The 10253-nt window shown below is 37.3% G+C and overlaps 1 long non-coding RNA gene across 1 annotated transcript; it reads right to left on the reverse strand.

The window, feature by feature from the left end:
* Positions 1-1307: 1307 nt before the first annotated feature.
* On the reverse strand, positions 1308-6299 carry LOC107649288 (uncharacterized). The gene is made up of 2 exons (XR_001622778.2): positions 6001-6299; positions 1308-1583 (listed from the first exon to the last, which is right to left on the reverse strand). It is a non-coding gene; the product is annotated as an uncharacterized LOC107649288 (long non-coding RNA).
* Positions 6300-10253: the final 3954 nt, after the last annotated feature.

The following is a 10253-nucleotide window of genomic DNA, read 5'->3' on the forward strand; positions in this document are numbered from 1 at the left end:
AATCATTAATAATGTAAGTGCTGAATTCCATTTTTAAAAACTGTCAGGCACCTGGGAAAACTCAAGTAAGACTTAGAGTTACTGAAGTGAGAAATAGGAAATGAGTCATTGTTGATAACATAAACATACTTTGGAGGATCTACCATTTATGGCTCTTAAAAAATAATAAAATCATACATTGAGAAGTAGAAGGACCCTCATTCCCCTCCCTTACAAATACAAATGGGGGGGGGGGAAGAGACCCACTGAAGTTAAGCAATTTGCCCAGCATCTCAATGGTAGCAAGTACCAAAGCAGGACTTTGAATCCAGCTCTTCTTACCCCAAAGCTGGTGTTTTCAAGTTGTCATCTTTTACTCATATTATGTTCAGTCCTCAGGTCTGGATACAATTTTCTGGTGTAGTAAAGATAATTTCAACTAAAAAGCTAACACACTTAATAAACACCAACTGAACTGAGACCAAAAATATCTGCATACAAATAACTAAGGAGAAAAGTACCATCTCTCCAAAGTTACTCCTTGCTCACTATGGATCTCACTGAGGGGACAATGATTGATTTTATTAAATAATTTTATGAGGTTTGGTTTTTTTTTCTTGTTAAAAGAACCATCTATCAATCACTCTCACTTCCATGTACATAGACATGGAGAAAAAAAAGGGTTAATGAAACATTAAGAAAGTCAAGAATTTGAATTGCTTGCCAGATTGGGGAGGGAGGGAGGAGGGAAGAAGATAATTCAAATCATATGACTTTGGAAAACATGTAGAAATGTTTTAAGTTTAGTTGGCAAAAATTAAAATTAATTTTTAAAACAGTAACATTAAAAGAAAATCAAGAATTCTTTTCAAAAAACAACTGCAATTAGTTATTTAGTCATAATTTCTTTATAGTTATTTATTATAATAATATTTATTTTTTAAAAAACCAGTCCATTCCATTCCCTCACAAGTCTATTGCCAAAAATGGAATATCTACTGTTAATTTTTTGGAGGGTGCAGGAGTCTTACTAAAACTATGCAATTTTTTGTCTCTCCCAGCTGCACTCCTGATGGTCACCTCAATATCTCTATTTTGTCTCAAAAGCCTCTCCATTCTAGCTCTATACTGCCCTATTGGAATTAAGCTTCTTGAAGACAGGAATTGTCTTTCTTCTGTTTGTATTTGTATTCCCATTTCTTAGCATAGTCCATCATATATAAGTTTAATAAATGCTTATTAACTTGATAAAAATATAGTTTCTTCTTTAAAAAAAATTAGTCAATATTTGTTCTATCTACCTTGATTAAAAGAAAACACCAGTGGACTTTGGAAACAACCGTAAATATTCTGTATTACCTGTGTAATGAACCTTTGTGCAAGCAGTTGCAACCTCTCCATATGGAGAGGGAGCTTGGCTTTGAGAGAATCATGTTAATGTTGTTTTTTATAATTGTGTTGGAAAGACTCTTAAGCATGTTTGGACAATTGGTTCATGTTGGCTAACTCCATGGTCAAGAGGATCCTTTTTTTGATTGGCTGCATAGCTAGAACTATCAGCATCTTGCAAAGGAGAAGCTTGTTGATTCTTTTTTTCACAGCATCTGATGATAAAGAAAAAAGTTTCTGTGAATACTTCTTTTCTGAGACTTTGTGGCCCTAGAAATAAGCATCAGGGCTTAGTCTCTGGGTTTGTTCTTTGCCCTTTTAGCTGAAGAATTGGAGCCCTAGGAGTTTCATAAAGTGGATAGAGCATGACACAGAAATCCATACATCTAAATCTAGACTTAGTTTTGCAGACATTCCAGAATCAATGCCAGGAGTGCACTCTAGCAGGGATCTCCAGAATCCTAGACCAGGGGAAGCTGAAATGATGATTCACCCATCAAAGAGGCAGGATGAGTCCATATCCAAAAGGATGTGAACATGATGAGACCCAACCTATGAAGCAAATTTTGAACCTATTGTCCCAGAGACCAATGTGTTATGGGGGAGAACAGGTTCTAGGGTGTTGAGAAGGGTTAGAGTGAAAACAAACACCTTATGGGGGGGAAGAGGGGTTAAGTCCATGACTGAAGATAAATCACTGATTGTAGGGTGTCTTCAAATGAAGCTCCACTAGCACTGATCTTAAGACCTCTCAAGTCACTCTGCATGATGATGAAACTTCAGAGCAGAGCCTTAGTGGAATACAGAGGGGAAATGAGGAAAAATTATATGAGCAAATGCATTTAATTTACATAGAATCTTGACAGGCTGAGTGAATTGTTGTCTAATATTTGTTGTTGGTTTTTAAGAAATAAATAGATGCAAGTTCTTGAACTCAAAGTTCATACATTACATATTGTGGATAGTTTTTCTAGTCTTTTATAATTTTTTTAACAGATGTAGTTGGCCTGGCTCTGGGAGAGAGGGACAGAACACATCATATTACACAAATATTTGGAACATATTTTCTTGTATTTGTGCTCAGAAAAGTCCCCTGAGACTCCTCCTTCCCCAAATGCTCTCTACCACCTGGGTATACTATGAGAAATTCATGGACAAGCTAGTGTAGGCTTAAAAAACTTAGACCTATACCTTTTTAAATTATTCCTCTGTCATATCTACTGAAGGTCAGACCAGACTTTTTTCTACAGTGGAATGATCACAAAGAATGTATATACAGAGAGGCAGTAAGTTGTTGAAGATAAAACAAAAAATTAAAATTAATAATAAAATAAAATATAGAACAAAAAATAATAAACTGTGAACCAGAAGACCCCTAACTTCATTTATCTTTCCTCTACCACTAAATAACTGTGTGAATTATAGATAAATTCTCCCTTTGGATCTCAGTTTCCCCATTTGTGAAAAATGGATAAAAGAGTTTATAGAATTCCTGCTAATTCCAAAAATCTCCTTAACCCTTAGTGAACAGTGTTGCATGATGCCTTTATGCCAGATGTTCATTTGTTAGGCTGGTTGTAAGGGGAGTCATTTTGACTATGAGAAGGATTAGTTGATTATTGAGATCTCTTCCAACGCGCTCAGCATCAGTAATTCCTTAATTCTTAGTCTTTTAGTTTGAGCAACATTGATTCAAGAATATTTCCCATGTACTTGAGTAACTCTTGTAATTATTTTGAAAAAATTGGATCAACTTTCCTAACAAATAGTTTGAACTGAATGAATATTTGCATTTCCTTAAATTATAATCTGCACTTTTGGAGAAAATAGCTAGCTATACCAATGAAATCCAAGCCCCAGTCTCCTGTAGCTCTTACCTAACTGCTCTTTCCTTCAACCCCAGTGGTATAGTTAGATACTTCCTTTAAAAATGCAGATTATGATTCATCAAGTAAATGCAAATATTTATTAAGTACTGACTAGCAATTAGGAACAGGTACTAATGCTACATGGACAGTTAAATGGCATAAGTGAAGGGCAAGTCAATTATCTCCCACTTGCCTCAGTTTCTCAATTGTAAAATGGGGATAAAAATACTCACCTTGCAGGGCTATAGTAAAGGTCAAATGAGATAATAATTATAAAGTGCTTGATACATAGTATGTACTATATATTCCATTGCCTTTCTCCATTATATGTGGGACATTGGCCTAGGTTCTAAAGATTAAAAAAATTTAAATGAAATAGTCTTTAATCTTAAGAAGAATATAGTATAATACACATTACATGATGCCAGTACCCCTCCCCCCCAAAATGATGATTGAGGAAGGAGAAAAAGAGAAGTCGAGTAATTGCTCAAGGAAAGTTTAAGAAGGAAGAGCACTTAAATTCAGAAATCAAGGGGAGCTTCATGGAGGATATTACAACTGAGCTGTACTTTTCAAATGATGGGGAAGAGAAAATATACATTCTAGTCACAGAGATAGCACTCCTGTGCAAATGGATGGAGACAAGAAAATAGAGGACATCAGAAACGGCTAATAATCCAGTTTGGTTTACAATCCAATCAGGGTAGACAACACACAAGAGAAGTCAGGGATGGGGTACCAGGGGCATTTGGGCACAAAGGCATCTTGTTCCATGGAGTTGGAACAAGGTAGAGGCACAGATGTAAAGGGACTGGTCCCAAGTCACTCAGCCTCTTCTCTCTTCTCATTAGAGGGCTGTAGAATAAACTCTTCCCAAAGTTCTCTTTTATAAAAGACTAGAAACAGACTTTCTCACTAATTATCCATTTTCTATCTGTAGCTCTGCTTGGTCTGCACTCAATGGAGCAGTATAATGTCCCTGATGACATTGCCTTAGATATCCCCTGGTCCTTACCACCACCACTTTCCAGCTTCCTTTTGTGTTTTGTCTTCCCTCCATTAAAATGTAAGCTCCTTGAGGACAGTGGCTGTTTTTTATAATGTGTACCCCTAGGGCTTAATACAGTGCCTGGCATATAGAAGACACTTAATAAAGATTTATTAAATTGTTCATCGATTATCATTCGAAGACAGTTTAGATGCCATTTGCTACATCTCTTATTTCACAGATGAGGAAATTGAGACCCAGAGAGTTGGTCATACAAAAATTATATGCCAGAGAGGAATTTCAATCCATTTCCTCTGACTCCAACCCAGTGCTCTTTCCATCATAGTGAAGAGTTTCTAAATTCTGTTTGTAAGGCATTTTCAGAATTTAGACAAGTCTCTAATGTGTACACCACTGACTATGAGCACCATCTGTCCAGGCTAGTCTGGCTTCTAGGAAGAAATCCAAGAAGTGAATGAGGCCTCACACTTAATGAAAGAAGTATTCACAGATCAATCAAAATAAAGCCAGAAAGAGCCTGTATTATACTAGATAATTAGACAAAAGTCCAAAAAATGTCATACATAGAAAGGATTCATCAATGAGAAGAAGCAGGAGGGCAGAGCCATGACTATAATCATGGAGAAAAGAAAAAAATCAATGAAAATGAGAACTTGGTAATTCAAGGGAAAGTTCCAAGCAATGCACAATAATTTGTCCCACTTAGCTAGAGCAACCTGGAGGCTTTTTGCTAGGGAGTATCTGGCTAGCTCCATCTACCTAGTTTTCTTGCTTTACTATCATTATCAGAGATTCTCATTTTACTTTCTCATTATCTTGGATGGAATTGATGACAAGATGTCCCATAATGAGGAGGGATCTCAGAGATCATGTTGTCCAAAGCTCATTATTCTATAGACAAGTAAACTAAGGTCCAGAGAAGTTATTAAACTTACTCAAAGTCACATAGAATCTGTTGTTTTTCTTGACTCCATGTGCAGTACTACATAACAGAAGGTCCCTATGTGCAGAGCAGCAGCAGAAACAATTCCTTAAGTGATGTGTGGCTTCACCATGGACAGATGCTTCCTAAATTACTAACTTAATGATTTGAAAAGGCCACAAGAGAATGGATTTGCTATGACCGCTAGCCAACCTAAAATCTCTGAATCTCTGTTCCTCTACTGGAATTGCAACTATGGCACCAATGGGAGATTCCTTCTTCCATTATTCATTGAAGTAAAGTAATATCCACTTCCATGTACTGTCCATTGTGTACAAGGGAATGATAAAGAAGATTTGAATTTGGAAGAAATGCTCAGAAGAGGAGCAAATGGAACCCCACAAGACCTGGGGGGATGGGATGGAATTCCAGTCAGGCTCAAAAGCAGTTGGAGGAGAAAAACCAAACTTCTTATCTTGAACTTTTTGGAGCTGGAAGGGAGAACTACTTGACTGGGAATATCAAAAATCTCTCCATCCTTTGCTTGAACAGAAGATAACCAATCTTTGGGATAAAGACTCTCTTTTCCCTTAAGGGAACCCAGAGCTTATTTCTGAAAAAGATTACCTAGGTCAAAGCCTCAAGAGTTTTCTAGGAAAGATATCTTAGGGATATCCTCTTCCCACTGTCCTTTTCCATTATCCTTTCAATCCTTTATACCCAAATAAATTAGATATCTTGATTTATAACAGAATCAGAGCCTATGTGTTAGGAGGGGAGCTTCAAAAAAATCCATCATTACAAGAAGGAAGCTGAAGGAAAATCTGACTTACCCTTTAGTCTAGACTGACTGACTCCATTGGTAACAGCTCAACTTTGGGGGAAGGAGGAAAGAAGTGTCACCATATATTAATTCCCCCAATTAGCTGAACTTTGAGTTCCTCCTTTTCAAAGTCCCCCTCACTAATACACCATGTAAGTTATGTATATCTCCATGAGTCTATTTAGATGTGACTCAGAGAAAGAAAATATAGATATTTCTAGAGTATCCTTCACCTATTCTTCTCCTAGGGAGACTGATTCCTACAAGAAAGGGAAGCAGGAATTTGGGACCAGAGGCAAGTACTGTTTTTGCCTTTCTTTGTACCCTCAGTACTACCCATCATTCTTATTGTTCATCTTCTGTTTCAAAGGGAATCAATGACATCATGGAGCAAGATAAACTCAGGACAGCTGGTGATGGCCCACCATTCAGTAGATGACCTTGACAGATATAAGTAAACAAGTCTTTGGGAGCTCTTGGACAGCAAGAAAATTCTTTGTATTCTAAGAAATTCATTCAGAGCTTGACACACTATGGTAGATGGTTAACAAATGCTTATTCGTTTGTTGATTTATAGAGTTTCTGGGCCACTTCAAAACTCTGCCCCTACCTTTCTAGCATTACTTCTCATTTCCCTCCCACTAGAACCTAGATTCTGTCTTCTGAGACTTAGGTCTCTGATAGGCTAGTTTTCTCCTTATCTTGTGCAGAACCAAGTTTCTAGCTCAAATTCCAGCCATCTTCACACCACACTACCATACACATAAATTCTCCTTTTCCAGCTCCCCTTTACATATTATCTTCTGCTATTACAATGTAAGTTCCTTCAAAACATGGGTTGTCTTGCTTGTTAGCATTTGTATCACCATTGCTTAGCCCAGTGCCTAACTCATAGTAAGCACTTAGTAAATGCTTTATTATTCATTCACTTACCAGAAGTACCTAAAGAAGTTTTAATAGAGAAAAAACATTCAACCAATATTAACAAATGACCCAAATGCCTTTCTACCCCACATACACAAATGGTTGGAAGACAGAACATCTGCACATACCTCAATCCTTTGACAAATCAATGATTGTATAATCCATATTGTAATGGATGGGGAAATGGAGCCACCCACTACCTATACTTTGAGACTAGAGAGTGACAGAGGTGGGATGGAGTCAGAAGATAGAGAGGGAGGAGAGATTAGTCCTCCCCTTTCTTTCCCTAGTGAGGACAGTTCAAGTTGTCTATGGAAGGAACAGAATATGTCCCTTCAGAGACTGAGTTGAACGTAAAGTCAAGGGGACTTTTTGAAGAGAAAGTACAGCCTTCCTCCCCAAGCTTCAGGTCTCTCTCTCTCAATATTATGAGGCAGGCACTTGATCTAAAGAACAACTATTTATTCTAAAGGGATACACACAAGACAGAGTGAATAGGGTTATTGAGTAAGGAAGTGGGAAATGAGAAGTAGGAGATCCCTAAGAGCTAACACCTGACCCTCTCCCCCAAACCCTGAAGGATCAGGTTGCTTGCCTGACCCTCCTAAGTCGGTTGTGAGAGCTGTCCTGACTTCTATCTAACCTGGTTGTGGTATAAAGTTCAAGGACAACTTTAGGGGATGAAGAGGAATGTCTTCTTTGGATAGATAGCTTTATAATAAAAGTCCTATCTACTCCCTTTCTCATCAGCTGGATCCAAGGGGTTTGGGTTCACAGAGAGAGATGGTCAGTGCTCAGAAGTTCCTCTGCCTCAGAAATTTCTCTTAGACCAATCACCCTTGAGGAATTCTGAAAGAAGTAACTGCTTTTGAATCTTCTCAGGTCTTCTGTTCTTTCCCAGAATTCTCTGTCTTCCCTTGCTCCTCCCCCACTTGGGTTGCTTTTCTTGGATGTTGAATATGATTTTCCTCTCTTACAATATCCCTTTTTATCCATAAATTCTTGATAGGGCATCTATAAACTATACAAAACTCTTCTCTTCAAAACCTTTGGTCCTTGGGGGTAGTAAAAAAGTTGTCAGGATATATTTTGTCTTGAATCCTGAATACTCTACTAGTCCCAAACCATGGTGCCCCCATTCCCATCATCATCTTTACCTCTTCCCCACAGAAAACTTGGACTCCAATCTGGTACCATTCTAGGCTCTTCTAGTTAAGCTTTCATCTTATATTTCCTGAAACACAGGGATCTATCTCATTTCCCAACCCCTACTCCCAAATCATTATTTATTTTCTTCCCTCATTAGGATACCCATTCAGAGCAGAGTTTATCTTAGTTGGTTGTATTTATATCTTCAATATTTATCATCTTGCTTAGAATATGGCAATCATTTCATAAATGTTCTGTCTATATCTCTCCATAAGCATCCCCCATTTGGTCTGTTTTCTTTGTAGATAGAGGAAGCTGATGCAAGGTCCTACAGCTAAGAACAAATGTCATGTCCCAAGACCTATATGTAGATTTCCCTTCCAGCATGAGTCAGTCACCAATGTCAAGATACATGGCTCTATACCAAATGTGTGGGACACAGGGGGATAGCTGAGATGTTCTCATCAATCCAAGGGTAGCAGTTAAGGCTCTGAGCATGGGTCCCCAACCAGACAACTCAGGAAGCATTGACTCCTTTTCTTCTCTGGTCCAGATACAAGTGAAGTGCCCACAACTCATCTTTCTCTGGGCTTTGTTTCCTACCTGTGTTTCTCCATCTCTATACTCATTGGCCTTCAAAGGGCATAAACAGGTCTAGAACTCAGGTCACTCCAGACACAATTGATTTCACTGCTTTATTGAGCATTTTGAAATTGGAATTGAATTTCCTATAGGATTGTTCAAAGTCCTTCCCTGACTTCCTCAAGCAGTTTTCATGAAATTGAAGTCTTGAGCACTGGTAGGCATGGATTTGGAAACCCATGAATTAAAATCTTATCTTAGACACTTACTAGCTATATGTCCTGAGGTCCTACATCCTCTTCTTATCGCAGTTACTATACCTGTAAAATGAGTGAGTTAAACTCAATAGTCGTTAAGGTTCCTTCTAAGTCTAATTCTATGATCCTATGATTCTCTACAGAGCTACCCCTATCACTCATTCTCTCTTTTATTATTTTTCATTTTTCCTTATCTCTCTACCATTCTGTTTACTCTAGTTAAGAAAATATATTCTCAGTTCCTTCACTCTAGTAAAGCAAATCTGTTCCCACAAATGAAATACCAATAACATGATTATGAAAAATACTACTGAAGAAAAAAGTTGATTGATTAATACATTGACATGACTTGGTGAAGAGGCCTCTGAGACAGCATGATGAAATGGAAGGTTAGCTTTGGAGTCAGAAGACATTATTCTTAATTCTGTCACAGAATTATATATGATTTAAGTCAACTTACTTAATATCTTTGAGTCTCAATTTCTTCCTCTGGAAAAATAAAGAGGCATCCAGACTAGATGTTTTATAATATTCCTTCTAATTCTAAATTAATGGTCATATGATATCAATTTTAATGTCATTGGCAAATGAAAGATACATGCTAATGATAAAAGGATAAAGATAAAGATAAAATGGTCCTAAATTGTATTAGGAAAACTATAGTCCACAATGAACTAAATCCTCTATGTAACTTCTAAAAACAATAGAAATACATTTTTAAGGTATGTTAGAAGGAAGCGGGAAAGGGCTAATTCCAGTTTGGGATGGATAAAATAATATATATTTCAAACCTTTCCCTTTTGTCTGAGAGAGAAGAGTGATCAAGACTAGGTACAGAGTTAAGGGACTTGCCCAGGGTCACAAGAGCTAGGAAGTGTCTGAGACCAAATTTGAACTCAGGTCCTTTTGACGTTTAAGTCTGATCCTCTATCCACTATGCTACCTGTTTATTTTTTTTTTGAAGTGACAATAATAACAGTTGACCCAGGAAGAGCATTAATGAATATACTTTAAATTTGCTTCTGTCATCTTTATCAAGGAATGACAAGAGATAAGGATAGACCTATAATTTCAAATACAGACAATTCCCAAGATGGGAACCTCCTACCAATGAAGGTAACAATCTTCTATTCAACTTACAGTCGCAGAGAGCTTCCTAGATCTGTGAGAAGTTATAAATTATCAGGATCATACAGACAGTATATTTCTAAAGCAAAACTTGGAATCACATCTTCCTTGATGCCAAATAAATTCTCTATTATGCCTAACTGTCTCTCTCATCAGGAAGAGCACTTTTAAAACTTGAAAGGAAGAATAGATATGTTTTAAAGGGAATGGAAACCTAACATAA

This window comes from Monodelphis domestica, chromosome 6 (genome assembly GCF_027887165.1).
Source record: "Monodelphis domestica isolate mMonDom1 chromosome 6, mMonDom1.pri, whole genome shotgun sequence".
NCBI classification, from domain to species: Eukaryota; Metazoa; Chordata; class Mammalia; order Didelphimorphia; family Didelphidae; genus Monodelphis; species Monodelphis domestica.